General features: G+C 42.5%; 1 protein-coding gene across 1 annotated transcript in view; it reads right to left on the bottom strand.

Moving 5' to 3' along the window:
• CALCRL (calcitonin receptor like receptor) overlaps positions 1 to 10,833 on the bottom strand; it is a 227,795-nt gene extending 216,962 nt beyond the window's left edge. The window contains exon 1 of the mRNA XM_033945195.1: positions 10,488 to 10,833. The gene's annotated coding sequence lies outside the window, so the exon portion shown is untranslated. The remainder of the gene's footprint in view (positions 1 to 10,487) is intronic.
• Between the last annotated feature and the right edge of the window lie 3,694 nt (positions 10,834 to 14,527).

The raw sequence follows: 14,527 nt of genomic DNA, 5'->3' as shown, positions 1-14,527 counted from the left end.
AAATTTCTGACCACTCATCCCTAATAGACACCATCATTATGTTATCATCTCTTTGAGGACATCTTTTATATAAAATGCAAAATATATCTTCCTACTGAGATCCTCGGTTTGTACTATTCCATAAATTTTATTTATTTCATTTTCTTAAACTGTTCTCCCAGGAGAGCTCCAAACAGTATACAATACATGAATTTATTCAGGTACTCAAACATTTTTCCCTGCCTGTCCTGGCAGGCTCACACTCTATGTAATCTGCTTGGGGCAATGGAGGGATTAAGTGACTTGCCCACAAGGAGCAGCATGGGTTTGAACCCACAACCCCAGGATGCTGAGACTGTAGCTTTTAACCACTGTGCCACACTCTCCCTCACCACAGCAACAGAAATTCCAAGTAATCATCAGTCTTAACCAACCAAGTTTCAGTCAGTATTTCGGCCTGTTCTCAGAAGTATTAACTAGAAATTCACATAAATCACCTTCACATTTCTACAATAGAAGAGACCTTATTGTAGTATTTACAGGAAATGCTAATTAGAGGCTGTGCAAATAAATCCCATAGGCCTTTATTTATTTTATTTCTAATTATTTTATCTCATACTTTTTCCAAGCAAACCTGACAACATTTGACAAGATTTGACAACATAAGATTACTATTCAGAATCAAACAGTATTTATTTGTATTTCTTTTAATGCTTGATAATACTACAAAACATCTATAGCAACACTGCAGTTTACAGCATACTAGAACAGAGAGGTAAAAAAGGGAAAGTAGGAAGAAGGGACAGAGAAATTAGCAAGAGATGGAGACTGAAGGCTTTACAAAAGAGGAAGGCTTTGAGGAGAGATTTAAACTGTGCAAAGAAGGATTCTTTGTGGCAGTTGGGAGGGAGGGAATTCCATGGTTTGGGGCCCAGGTAGCTGAAGGTAGTTTCTCAGGAGATTGTGAGGTAAAGGGTAGAAAGTGAAGGAACCACAAGGAGGTTATCATTGGAACAGCAGAGCATCCGAAAGGGTACCTAAGGAATAAAGGAGATGGAAGATGACCCATGAAGACTAGAACAAGGATTTTTAACTTGATGCACAAGAAAATAGAGAGCCAATGTTCAGGTAGTATTAAAAATACTATAAAAACACCCCACAATTACTCCTAAAACTATATCTTTAAGAAAAAAAGAGGAAAGGCTAATTTTCACTATCATTCACAAATTAATGCTGCTTGAAAAACCCACATTTTCATGAGTTTCTGAAACTGGAGACAACAGCTTTCTTAGTGAAATATTAATGGTAAAGAAGTCCAAATTTCCCCCCCTATCCCCCATATAAGCTAATGGACTTTGCCTAGCAGAGGAGAGATTAATCTGTTCCAGATCTAATACCTCAAGCAACAATGGATGAAATGAATGCAGAGATCTGACTGATCCATAGGATTTGTTTCCACTTTAGAGGACGATTCTATAAACAGGCATCTATTTTTGGGCATCATTAAGGAGCCCATCTGAAGCCTATTCTATAAAGGAAATCAGGGGGGAAATTCTATAAATGGTGCCTTAACTTACCTACCTACTAGAACCTAAGTTTAGGGTTACCATATGGCTCCAGAAAAGGGAGGACGGATTGAGACATCCGGGTTTTACTTCTATTGCATTTAATGCCAGATGTCTCAGTCCGTCCTCCTTACTTCTATTGCTTTCAATAGAAGTAAAACCTGGCTGTCTCAATCCATCCTCCTTTTCCTGGAGCCATATGGTAACCCTTCCTAAGTTAAGAAGGAAATGTCATTTTAAACAGTATTTAAATAAAAAATTAAAGCGCCTACCGGTGCCCAAACAAACAGCGTCATAGTCGTACCTCTGGAGGCACCTACTGGCACCTAACGCCATTGTAGGCATGGTTAACACCAGAAGTGGCACTAGGCACTGGTAGATGCCTCTGGAGGCATGATTCACGTCAAAGGTAGGCACCGGAAAATGTAGGCCTTTGAAAACCCTGGCCTACATTTCCAGCACCTATCTTTGCAAGAGGTGCAATTCTCTAAATGGCACCATCGCGTCATTGACCAATGATCAGCAGCCACTTTATAAGGCAGCTGCTGACAATGGCACCGTTGAGAGAATTCGGTGGTAGGTGCCTTCTTTCCTTTATAGAATCCCAGCATAGCTGGTGCAAATAATCGTGCCTAGATTAACAAAAAGCACATGCCCTAATCATGCTCTTCCCAGACTCCACTCCTGTGTAGACCCAACTTCAAATTATGGACCATCACATTTAGGGGAGAGATAATCAATGAGGGCTACTGTTAATCTATGTTATTTTACACTAACTTGTGCTATTTTTTTATATACAGTCAAACCTCGGTTTGTGAGTAACGTGGTTTGCGAGTGTTTTGCAAGACAAGCAAAACACTCGAGCAAAATCGTGCCTCGTAAACCGAGCATTGACTTGATTTGCAAGCCCCCCCATGAACCTGCATTGCCCCCCCCCACAAACCAGAACACCCCCCCACTTGCTGACGCCCCTTCCCCCACCCAAACTGGCATCCCCTGCCCGCCCAAACACAAGCCCTTACCCCGATCTGGCACAGGCACGCAGCACCAACCCACAGGACGTGCCGGTGCCTGAAGATCCTGCCTCTTGCCTGTGCTGGGCCTTGAGCATCTGCGCAAGAAGGCCTTGAGCATGCGCAGATGCACAAGGCCCAGCCTAGGCAAGAGGCAGGATCTTCGGGCACCGGCATGTCCTGTAGATTGGTGCTGCGTGCCGGTGCCGGATTGGGGTAAGGGCTTGTGTTTGGGTGGGCGGGGGATGCTGGTTCGTATGGGGGGGTCATTAGCGAGTGGGGGAGGTCATGCCAGTTCGTGTGTGTGTGGGGGGGGAAATGAATCAAGCAAGTTTCCCTTACTTCCTATGGGGAAACTCGCTTTGATATACAAGCACTTTGGTTTACGAGCATACATGGAATCCAATACATCCAAAATATTAGAACAAACGTGAAACTAGAAAGGATCTTAGCAGCCATTATACAATCTATAAAGAAGGCGCTACTCTACGCACCAATTTTTATGATAGAAACATTCTAGCATGCTAGCCACCACACACCCAAAATTCCCTAGCAAGGACATAGCCAACATTCATACTACACATTCACTCTCTCCCCCCACCACCTATGACCCTCCCTCCTTCCCATCCAAGTACTAGCTTGTGCTATTTTAGTGAACAATAAAACATCATGTCCAGTAGCCCATGTTGATGGCATCTAAATGGAAAGTTATTATATATCAAATAGCTGGAATATTGGCATTTACATGTGTGTATTCATACATAAGTGCATATGTGCCAGTATCCTGGTTGGCTATTATTTATTCAATTTTCTATACTGTTCTTCCAAGGGAGCTCAGAACAGTTTACACGAATTTATTCAGGTACTCAAGTATTTTTCTCTGTCTGTCTAATGTACCTGGGGCAATGGGGGGGATTAAGTGACTTGCCCAGGGTCACAAGGAACAGTATGGGTTTGAACCCACAATATCAGGGTACTGAGCCTATAGCTTTAACCATTTCGCCACACCCTCCCCTATGCACATTCTTGGTGTTGCAAGAGTGCGGTGTGGTGGTTGGAGCTACAGCCTCAGCATGCTGAGGTTGTGGGTTCAAACCCTGTGCAAGTCATGTCATTCTCCACTGCTCCAGGTACATTAGACTGTGAGCCCACTGGGACATATAGGGAAAAATGCTTGATGTACCTGTTTGTAAACTGTTTTGGGTGTGGTTATAAAACTACAAAAAGATGGTATACAAGTCCCACTCCCTTTCCCTTGAAATGGTGGTTCTTTTTTCATAGCGGTAGCTACTCAACATCTACTCCATATGGAAAGGTTTAGTGCAGGGGTTCTCAACCCAGTCCTCAGGACATACCAAGGCAATCAGGTTTTCAGGATATCCATCATGAATATGCATGAGAGAGATTTGCATACAATTGAGCCTTTGTGTGCAGATTTCCCTCAGTCATGTTCACTGTGGATATCCTGAAAACCTGACTGACTTGGTGTGTTTAGAACCCCTGGTTTAGTGAATCGGACCCACTGTATTTCAAGCTTAATGTTTCGCTTTGTTTGATATAGTACCTTGCAGACAATCTACCACATTTAAATACATCACAGGACGGGTCGAGGTGGAAGATGTCTTTCTTCTCAAGGGACCCTCGACTACAAGAGGACATCCGCTCAAACTCAGGGGAGGGAAGTTTCGTGGAGACGCCAGGAAGTACTTCTTCACGGAGAGAGTGATTGAGCATTGGAACAAGCTTCCAGTGCAGGTGGTCGAGGCACGCAGCATCCCAGACTTCAAGAACAAATGGGATACCTTTGTGGGATCCCTACGAGGGTCATGCCAAGGGATAGGGTCACTAGGGTATGGACTTGAATGAGCGGGTCAGTAGAGTGACAGTATAATTACAATTATACTTTAGGGGGTCAGTAGACTTAAGAGGGTGGGTAAATGGTGTGGGCAGACTTGATGGGCTGTAGCCCTTATCTGCCGTCATCTTTCTATGTTTCTATGTTTCACAGCAGTTCACAATAGAAATACAATTTTAGATAGATACAGGGGAGAGAGGTGGAACTAAAGCCAGTGAACTACAATTAAACTAAAATCTGGGAAAGAATAGATTAAAAAGATCACTCTGTCATTGTATCTACTTACAGTATACCAGTGCATCAGCTACTGCATTCCCCAGTGCCAGCCTAAGTAAATTAAAGGTACAATATCATTCAAGAGCTCTTTGGAGAAAATAGGTCTCGAGAGATACTTTGAATTTCTGAAGTGAGATTTCCAGATGCAGATGTGAAGGGAGTCCATTCCCCAGCATAGGGCTGGCGATACTAAACGTATCTTAGAAAGTATCTAAAAAAAAATAAGTGACAACTAATATATTCTAGTGAGATGAATGGAGGGGTCATTAGGTAAAGTATTGGATTAGGTAGCAGGACAAAAAAAGAGGGGGTACCCTGTGTGGTGAATTTTATATACTAATACTGAGATTTTTTATATTTTATGCAGGGTCCTACAGTCTAGGCAGTCAGTGATCTGCTTTCAAGCAAAGCAACAGAGAAACACAAAAGTAGGGTCAAGACAATGGGCTCCTTTTACGAAGGTGCGTTAGCGGTTTAACGTGCGTAATAGCGCACACTAAACCGCTGGCCGTGCTAGCCTCCTTTTAAGCAGGCGCTAGTTTTTGCCAGCACGGGGGTTAGCGTGTGATGAAAAGTCACGCGCGTTAACCCCGCTAGCGCGCCTTTGTAAAAGGAACCCAATGTTTATTTATATTTTATGTATTTTTAGTATTTATATACCACTTATAGTCTAAGGGCTTCTTTTACTAAGCTGCGATAGGGCATTAACGTGCGGAATAGCACGCGCAAAATCGCCATGCGCGCTAGATGCTAATGCCAGCATTGAGCTGGCGTTAGTTCTAGCCATGTAGCGCAGGTTTAGTGCACGCCAAAATGCTGCGTGCGCTAAAAACACTAACGCAGCTTAGCAAAAGGAGCCCTAAGTGGTTTACGTTCAGGTGCTTGAGCATTTTTCCCTGTCTGTCTCGCTGGGCTCACACTCTACCCAGTAGTGTAGCAAGGGTGAGAAGTACCCAGGCTGGTGGCATCCCTCCCTGCCCTCTTCTGCACTCCCCTCCACATGCTTCTTCCCTGCACCCTCCTGCTGCATGCGCGCCACATCCCTTCCCCTATACCTCTGTAAAATTCCTGGCGTGAACTGCAACCCCCAACCTGCTGTCACACCAGCATTGGCTCTTCCTCTGATGTCACTTCCTAGGTGCAGGTCCAGGAAGTGATGTCAGAGGAAAACCTGGCGCGACAGCAGGTTGGGGGTTGCTGCTCACGTCAGGAATGTTATAGAGGGATCTGGAAGGGAAGTGGCATAAATGTGTGGCAGTGGGGGTGGGGCAGGGAAGGAACAGGGGCGGAGAGGAGGATGGGTGCCTGCGTTCCCACCATGACAACGCCTGAGGCGGACCCCCCCCTTACTTCAGCATTGATTCTACCTAATGTACCCGGGGCAATAGAGAATTAAGTGACTTATCCAGTGTCACAAGAATGTCAAATATAAGAGACCACAAGGGATGGAGACCTCATGAACAGTCACGGTGTCTGTTTGTGGGGGTCTCCATTCTCTTACAGTTTCAAGAAAGGTCAAAACACGATCAAACTTTATTTTCTTTAGCAGCAATGTTTTTGTACGAGTTGGAAGCGTCTGACCTTCTCACAGGACATTCTAATAGTCTAGATCTGAAATACCTAGTGCATGTACCAAAATTTGTAAGGCCTCAATTCCCAACAAATTCCAAATTGGAATGAACTGGTCAAAGTTTGAAGAAACATTTACCAACAACATAGGCGATACGAGGAGAGAAAGTCAATTTGGAATCTAGAATGGCAACCAAGATTGTTGCAGTTTTAACAATGGGTATCTCTGTCTCACCCATATTAGTGAATCCTAAGGGTTTATTTTTCTGACTCCCAGAGAATAAGAGTGCTTTTGATTTAGTTAAGTTAAGCTTCATCTATTTTCCTTCAGCCAGATGAAGATGGCTGTCAATTGAGAACTGAGCAGCCTGAGCTCTGGGAATTAACAGGCATTAACATATACATGTACATACAACATGCAGTTTATACCACTTACAGCATACTGTAAACTAAACAAATAAAGAAGCAAATGACTAGATTCAGATGCATAATTTACCTAAACTTAATGATGGATAGTGGCATTGTAGCAAGATCTCACTTGGGGGTGATGGGAAAGAAGTGCGCCGGACCAAGCCGCACCGACATTAGAGAGCAGACAATTGAGCGCAAGACTCCAGCGTGCCGCCGTAAAAGTTTATTTTAAAGAGCTCCGAAGAGGTGTGCGGGGGAAGAACCCCACACACACACTTAACTTAATAGTGTTCGCGCTGCCATTGGGGAGTGTGGGGGGTGTTACCCCCAACATTATACAGAAAACTTAACTTTTCCCCTAAAAAATAGGGAAAAAGTTAAGTTTCCTCTATAATGGGGGTTTCAAACCCCCCCCCAAAAAAAAAACTCCAACGGAAGCCCAAACACTATTAAGTAAACTGGGGGGGGTTCCCCATCACACCCCGCGTCAGAGCTCTTTAAAATGAACTTTTACGGCAGCACGCTGGAGTCTTGCGCTCAATTGTCTGCTCTCTAATGTTGGCGTGGCTTTGTCCCGCGCGCTTATGACTGTGGACCCATTTGGGAGTTAAATTTCAGGAACCTCTGTATTACCGAATAAGAAAACTGAGGTCTGTCTCTTTACTATAGGGGCACAGAATAGCCTATGTTTAGCGGCAAAGCCTGAGAACCTGGACAACTGGGTTAAATTCCTACTGAAGCCCCCCTATGCCTCTGGCCAAGTCACTTAACCCTCTACTGCCCCAGGTACAATACTTAGGACTTCTTTTACAAAGCTACGGTAGTGATGCTGCAGCGGTAAACATCCCGAAGACCATTCAGTTCTGATGGGCTTCGATGCATTTACTGCGGAGGCATTGCTACCACAGCTTTGTAAAAGGGGCCCTTAGATTGTGAGCCCACTAGGGACAGAGAAAGCACCTTCATGTAATAATTGTAAACTGTTTTGACTGTGCCACAGAAAGGCAGTATACCAAATCCCATTACTCTTAACAGCTTTAAATAAGGTCATTTACGGTGATGTCTTCTTTTTGTTTGATATTGTGAACTTTCGGCTGTGATTTCTCGTTAATGTCACGCTTTGTAAACAGAAATCCATTTTGAAACATAACTACTTTATAGAATATTTAAACATAACTATAAAGAGCGATATGGCTGGATTATCATATTGGAACAGGCTTACTGGGCAATTAAGATTATGGACAGACCACTACAGCTTTAAGATGTTGAAAAACCAAACTATTTGTAGACGCATACTTTTGATCTGTCTTTCCTAACGTTGTTTGGGCATTTTTGTAACATTTTTTTAATACGTTACTGAAAAATTTGTAGGCTTTGTTTTCACAGGTGTTGATATTATTTTGAAGACTGATTTATATGGTTTTTGTTTTTGACCTATGTATGTTTATTTGGAAACCGCTGTGACTCCAAGCAGCACCTCCAGGGGAGAGTGTGGCGCAGTGGTTAAAGCTACAGCCTCAGCATCCTGGGGTTGTGGGTTCAAACCCACACTCCTTGTGACCCTGGGCAAGTCACTTAATCCTTCAATTGCCCCAGGTACATTAGATAAATTGTGAGCCCACCAAGACAGACAGGGAAAATGCTTGAGTACCTGGATAATCTCATGTAAACCGTTCTGAGTTCTCTTGGGAGAACGGTATAGAAAATTAAATAAATATATTAAGTTTTTAAATAAATAAACATCTGTACTCTCCCATATATTTTCTGACCTCCAAAATGCTCCTTTTCAAATAGTAATGTGCAGCCACCGGTCAGGATGGGCAAAAAAAATACTCGAAGGGCAGAACCTCTCAATATAGCTGAAAAATATGACTCCAAGGGCTTCCACCAAAGATTCTATTTTAAGAACATAAGATTTGCTGCTGCTGGGTCAGACCAGTGGTCCATCGTGCCCAGCAGTCCGCTCACGCGGCGGCCCTTAGGTCAAAGACCAGTGCCCTATCTGAGTCTAGCCTTTCTTGCGTATGTTCTGTTCCAGTAGGAACTTATCCAACCTTGCCTTGAATCCCTGGAGGGTGCTGTCCCCTATAACAGCCTCCAGAAGAGCGTTCCAGGTTTCTATCACTCTCTGAGTGAAGAAGAACTTTTTTAAGTTTGTACGGAATCTTTTCCCTTCTAACTTTAGCGAGTGCCCTCTCGTTTTTTTCACCTCTCGTTCTACTAAGTCAATTCCCTTCAATATCTTGAATATTTTGATCATGTCCCCTCTCAGTCTCCTCTTTTCAAGGGAGAAGAGGTCCAGTTTCTCTAGTCTAGCCTCTCGTACGGCAACTCCCCCAGTCCCTTAACCATTTTCGTCACTCTTCTCTGGACCCTTTCGAATAGTACTATATCCTTTTTCATGTACGGCGACCAGTCAATAGTTGTGTGAGCACAGCACAAGTGAGCCGTGACCAGCCACTTACGAATCTGCACATCTATCTGTGCACAAATGATAGAGCTTCATGCAGTGTCTTTCTTTCTTTAAATCATATGTACCGTTTCTCTATGCCAGAATTAATTTGCTCAGCGCAGTTAAACAGAATGCACATGCAACATTTTAAGAGACACAAATGATATCTAAACTCTATGCAAAATTCCAATTTTTATACTGTTGACTATGAGTGTCGTACCAGTGAGATAAGGTGCCTATTATCTGCTTACTTGTTCAAATTGCTATCCAGGTGTTCTATATTATATGGTTGTAGTATTATATTAATACTACAGTGAGGTAAGAGGGTAGATTCTGCAACATCCTTTCTAAATAACAATTATGTTGCATCATAGACTTCTCAGGTTAGTTAATCCAAGTTTAACTGGCACTTGCTCTTTGACTTATAGAACTGATTAACCTATATGTCTGTGGTTCACTCTGATTTAGCTGTACATTAAAACAATTTGACAATTTTCTTCAATGCACGTATGTTAATGGCCTGTTATACTGTACTATATGCAATACATTCAACAGTTAATTGCTTATTCTACCTGGGCCAAGTGCCTTTTACCCTCTCTTTCATCCTGTTCTCACCATTTCTTGTCTGACAATGTAGTTCCTTCTCACATTTCAAGTTTTAATTATTGCAAACCACTTTGCCATTACCCGTGAAAAGCATTATATTAAAACTAATAAAACACAAACCATATCGCATTTAGCCTGAGGCACATATGTATTCATCTCAGATCGTGATCATTTGTGAAAAATAAATGAACTCAAGCTTTCTCCTCTTATCCAGTCAATGAAAGCAGCGTGGGAGCTGTGGAGATGTATGTGTGTGGGGTTGCTCTGGCGTGCATGTTCCCAAATCAGCTAAATTAGAGCAGGTGAACACTTGAAAATCATTCTCTCTCATTTAATTTCTCTGTAGATAAAAGCCAATGCCATATGATGTGGAAGAAACTGTCCAGCAGAGCCTGCCTCTCAGACAGCCAGTTCCACTTAATCCTACTTCACTCATTAATAGTTTTCAAGATATGCCACCGGATAGGGATGGAGGTATTGGGGGGGGGGGGGGGGGAGAGGGTGCTTGGCTTATTTGTATACAGTACGACCTGAAGCCAGCATCAAGAAATTATCATATGTGCTAATTTTAGTGCTGTATTTGCAGCCTCCTGTAATCCCCCTGACCTTTCCTTTATCCATCGCATGAGGAAACGAAAGACACTTCTATCTCCTACTGGGAATGACTGCTAGTCATTAAAACAAATAAAGAAACTTGTTTGAAGTCTCATGGACAAATCATGTCAAAAGTCCTTAAAATCTGGAAGCTGTTTTCTACTTACCAGCCAAACTTTCCATGAAAACGTTTGAAATCAGTGTCTGGCACTGGAGTTTTTGATATCCTGCTCTCGGAGATTTGAAAAGAGCTTTTCTCTCTCTTTCCACGCCAAGGTAAGGGGGAAGGCAGAAAGAATCCAATCCGAGCCTGTTCTCTGCGTGTAATCCAGTAAACGGAAGGTTGGAGTTAATGGAAGGGGCACGCTCTCCTGCTACAGATAGTAGGGGTTTCTACTGAATTGCCTTGGCAGTGTTTGTTAGATTATAAGTGATCCGACAGCGAGGAAACATCCGATCTTCCTGTTACATCATTCTGACCCCGCCTGCCGCTGGTATTAAATTACTTTGCTTCTTAAATAGTATACCCCGGGAAAGCAGAGAACCTCTGTTGTTTCTGGATAGGGGGTCTGTGCTGGAAGCGGGCAAAGCAGGCATGGTCCATGTGCTTTGTTGTAAAAGGGAAGAAAAAAAAAAAATCTGCCTTGCTTTCACCTTCACAGAAGTCTGTTGCAACTTGTCAGCAAGGTAGAGCAGTCTCCTCTGCAATTATATATCCGTTTCACAAGGCAGTGAAATACTTGTCTTTTAAAGGATGCCAGCTTTACTGAAATATGTCCCCCCTCTCTACTTGATATCCAGAATAATTAAAAAAAAATGTACAAAGAGAAGTATCCAGACAAATGGAAGAAAGAGCAATTGTTCTACACGGAATGTGGGACAATACAGCACATGGAGCTGAGGTGTTTGGCTCAACTCAACCTATAGGATTTTTGCTAGTCCGGAGACCTGATCTCCTCCCCTCCCCCATTCCACTGAATCTTGGTACATAATTTGCAAGAACCATGCCAATCCCTCAGTTAGGTAATTATTGGATTTGGTTGCATGTGTTAAAAAGCTTTTAATTGGGAAAAAGAAGAATATAAACTGTTAACTATTGTTTAGTTAACATTGTGTACTGTAGCATGAATACGAATGCTGGGTTACAACCACCACTAATCACCTATAATTAACTGGGTTGTAATGGTTAGTATAGGGATTACAGTAACCCTTCATAAACTGTTTGGTCCAACCACTCTGCTAGCCTTCAGTGATGCAGAATATATTACATACATTAATGAGGAAGTGGTTAGATTAGGGGGTCCCAAAATTGTCCTGGGGAAACCCCAGCCAGTTAGCTGGATATCCACAATGAATATGTATGAATATGAGATAGATTTGTATTTTTGAAGGAGGCGGTATTTGCAAACCTGACTGACTGGCATACCCCCAGGACAGCTTTGGGAATCACTGGGTTAGAGAGCAATGTAAATTCCACTTCTTCCACTGACATTTCTTGGACAGACAAGTCACATGGTCTCCGAAAACCTCCAGTATTCACAAAGAGGGCCATTTTCAATAGTGCTTCCAAGTCTGACTTTGGATGTTTCCTGCATGACGTCCAAAATCGGGGGCGGAGAAACGTGCATTTTGGAAACTACTGGATGTCCAAATTTGTATTTGTTTTCAAAAATAGCCCATTTTTACATTTTGGGCATTGGGACATCCAACCTTAGGACATCTAACTTTGTTTTGGCCATTTTCAACCACAGAAACGTCCAAGTTTACATAATTTACATGCACAATATTTAAAATAAACACTTAATAAACAAATACATAATAAAATGGACATGTGATAAAATGGACATACAGACAATCCTCAGAAAAGTACCATGATATGGACAATAAAGAGCATGGATAATTCATTGACTACCAGAAATAGCTAAAAAAAAAAAAAAAAAAAAAGGCATCTATGAATAGCTGCGTCTTAAAAAGTTTTCTAAACCTGCCTTTTTCACAGCAATTTCATATCTGACCCACCAAGGAGTTCCATAACTTAACTCCTGCACAGCAGATAATCATTTTTACTGGTCTCAACAAGTCTTGGGTTCACAGATGCCTTCAGTAAAACTAAATTCTCAGAACACAAAGATCTTTTTTGGTGTATAACTGAATATATTACTTTTAAGCAATTCTGGGATGTTTCCATACAAAAATTGATGGCAAATCATCAATGCTTTATAATGTACTCTGAAGGCGACTGGAAGCCAATGCAATTTTTGGAGATATGGTGAGATATGATCATATTTAGACAAACCAGTAATCAAACATGCTGCTGCATTTTGTGTGACCTGCAATGCTCTAAATCTAAATCCAGATCTTTTGAATATAAGAGGGGCCAGCATTGTAATGGATTGGCCACATAGACATGCCAAAGAGAAGTGGGACACCTTAGAGGGCACTGCTGTGAACTTCACATGAACATCACCAGAAGTACATCTAATCATAGCTCCCTTATAATTTATGGGCAGCCTTCCCAAATTCCCCTCAAATCTATCATACCCACCTGTCTACACACCCCAATAGCCCTTATGGCTGCAGGTGACACCTATATATCAGCATAATAGGATTTTGGTGGGTTTTGGTGAGCTCACACTTTCCACCATAAATGTAATGGTTAGAGTGGCTTATGGGCCTGGTCCTTCTCTCTATGGTTCCCTAGACCACTCACCAGGCAACTTAAGACACCTGTGTGATGCTCTACTAAGCTTTTACATATCAGATGCTGATGTTCTAGAAACAGGTATGTACTCTTTAATTCAAATTTTTTTGGGGGGTGGGAAGTGGGTTAGGGCCTACAAGAGTGTGTGGGGGTTAATACTTAATCCCTCCATTGGTCATTTGGTTGGTTTGGGTACCTTTTGGTACTTAGATGCTTCTAAACCAGGTACATTAGGTAGAATCAGTGGTGAAGTAAGGGGGGGGGGGTCCACCTCAGGCGCTGTCTTGGTGGGAAAGATTTGATTATTACCGCAAGATGTCCAAGTCTAAGCATGCTCAAAGCTTAGAACATGCCTTAACTAAAAAGACGTCACAATGATTATGTCATCCGAGTGCTGACCTATGCCGCTTTTTGGATGTCTTTATTTTTTTTTTTAAATGAGGCCCACAAATTGTAAGCTCTATGGTGCAGGGGCATATCACTACTTGTTCCCACTACCCAGCACTATGTCCAGTTAGATATCATCCAAAACAACTTTTTCAATTTCAACCAAAACTGCCAAGATTATCTGGAAGCTTTCAGCTGAAACCAAAACTGCAGTAAAAACTTATCAGCTACTACTGCTATTAATTATTTCTATAGCGCTACCAGATGCACACAGCACTGTATAGAGTCACAAAGAGTAAGAAAACAGTCCCTGCTCGAAAGAGCTTACAATCTAAACAGGCAAAACAGACAAACACCTGGTTTTGGCTGGAATCAAAACCGAAATCTCAAGTTTGGGTTTCTGTGAATGTGAACCAATGAGGGCTGATGGGAATTGTCAGAGCTTTGCATACTGCATCACTCTGCTAAACCCATAGTATCCATGCCAGAATGTAATAATTAAAATAATGGAAGACTGGGCATCCAAATGGAAAACGAAATTTAATATGGACAAATGCAAAGTGATGCACATTGAGAAAAATAACCCAAATCACAATTACCGGATGCTATAGTCCACCTTGGGGGTTAGCACCCAAGAAAAATATCTGGGTGTCATTGTAGACAATACAATGAAATCTTCCGCCCAATGTGCGGTGGTGGCGGCGGCCAAGAAAGCAAACAAGATGCTAGGAATTATTTTAAAAAGGGATGGTTAACAAGACTAAGGGCCTTTTCTATCCAACTTCGCTAGCAGTTTGTAGCGCGGTGAGCCACGCTGAATGGCCCGCACTGCTCCCGACGCTCATAGAGTTCCTATGAGTGTCGGGAGCAGCACGGGCCATTCAGCACAGCTCTCTGTGCTAAAAACTGCTAGCACCGTTGGATAGAAGAGGCTCTAAGAATGTTATAATGCCTCTGTATCACTCCATGGCACGACCTCGCCTGGAGTATTGCGTTCAATTCTGGTCTCCATGTCTCACAAAAGATATAGGGCTCCTTTTATAAAGGTGCGCTAGCGTTTTTAGCGCATGCACCGGATTAGCGCAAGCTATAGCACACGCTACCTGAAAAAACTACCGC

Source organism: Geotrypetes seraphini, chromosome 5 (genome assembly GCF_902459505.1).
Source record: "Geotrypetes seraphini chromosome 5, aGeoSer1.1, whole genome shotgun sequence".
NCBI classification, from domain to species: domain Eukaryota; kingdom Metazoa; phylum Chordata; class Amphibia; order Gymnophiona; family Dermophiidae; genus Geotrypetes; species Geotrypetes seraphini.
This window is presented reverse-complemented; position numbering and strand designations above follow the sequence as displayed.